The 1,258-nt window shown below is 36.1% G+C and overlaps 1 protein-coding gene across 1 annotated transcript in view; it reads left to right on the top strand.

The window, feature by feature from the left end:
• The first annotated feature begins 212 nt into the window (after positions 1–212).
• LOC144968644 (organic cation transporter protein-like) overlaps positions 213–1,258 on the top strand; it is a 64,036-nt gene continuing 62,990 nt past the window's right edge. The window contains exon 1 of the mRNA XM_078907188.1: positions 213–391. The gene's annotated coding sequence lies outside the window, so the exon portion shown is untranslated. The remainder of the gene's footprint in view (positions 392–1,258) is intronic.

Raw genomic sequence — 1,258 nt, 5'->3', positions numbered from 1 at the left:
TACATACATACATACATACATACATACATACACAGAGATAGATAGATAGATAGATAGATAGATAGATAGAGAGAGAGAGAGAGAGAGAGAGAGAGAGAGAGGGGGGGGGGAGGTCTCGGTCACTCTGTCACCAAGATATGAGTGCGCCCACAGCCGGCCAGGTCAGGTACTGACAAACGACACCTTTGGCAACCGCCACGCACAGAGTCAGCGTCACTCACTTTCTCACTCACACAATCACTTGAACTTGGATTAAAACACCGGTGACGTCTTTTCCCAATCATGCTTTATTGAAACAGAAGCAGATTTCTCTTTCCCTTGGATACCGGTTGTTGCTTTTGTTGTTTACGACTGTTTTGATTTTTGACATTATCTTTGTGTTTGTTTTCAGGTGAGTTTATCGAGTGATGTTTATTTTTGTGGTTGTTTTATTTCAGTTGTTTTTTGTTTCTTTTTACATTTTGTTGTTTTTATCAAATAACGATTACAAAATTACCCTATTCCTTTATCTTCATCCTCCTCCTCCTCCTCCTCCTCCTCCTCCTCCTCATCATCATCATCATCATCATTATTATTTTCATCATCATCAACATCAACATCATCACCATCATCATGATCATCATCATCATAATCATCATCTCCGTCAGCATAATGATTATAATCATCATCTTCGTCCTCTTCTTCTTCTTCTTCCTTCTTCTTCTTCTTCTTCTTCTTCTTCTTTCTTCTTCTTCTTCTTCTTCTTCTTCTTCTTCTTCTTCTTCTTCTTCTTCTTCTTCTTCTTCTTCTCTTCTTCTTCTTCTTCTTCTTCTTTTTTCTTCTTTCTTCTTCTTCTTCTTTTCTTCTTCTTGTTCTTCTTCTTTTCTTTCTTCTTCTTCTTCTTCTTCTTCTTCTTCTTCTTCTTCTTCTTCTTCTTCTTTCTTCTTCTTCTTCTTCTTCTTCTTCTTCTTCTTCTTCTTCTTTTCTTTCTTCTTCTTCTTCTTGTTTCTTCTTTTCTTCTTGTTCTTCTTCTTCTTCTTGTTCTTGTTCTCTTCTTCTTTTCTTTCTTTCTTCTTCTTCTTCTTCTTCTTCTTCTTCTTCTTCTTCTTTCTTCTTCTTCTTCTTCTTCTTCTTCTTCTTCTTCTTCTTCTTTCTTCTTCTTCTTTTCTTCTTCTTCTTCTTCTTCTTCTTCTTCTTCTTCTTCTTCTTCTTCTTCTTCTTCTTCTTCTTCTTCTTCTTCTTCTTCTCCTTCTTCTTCTTCTTCTTCTTCTTCTACTAC

This window comes from Berghia stephanieae, chromosome 3 (assembly GCF_034508935.2).
Source record: "Berghia stephanieae isolate SIO BIC M18660-M18661 chromosome 3, UCSD_Bste_1.3, whole genome shotgun sequence".
Classification (NCBI taxonomy): domain Eukaryota; kingdom Metazoa; phylum Mollusca; class Gastropoda; order Nudibranchia; family Aeolidiidae; genus Berghia; species Berghia stephanieae.
Note: the sequence above shows the minus strand (reverse complement) of the source record. Positions and strands in the feature narration are given on the sequence as shown.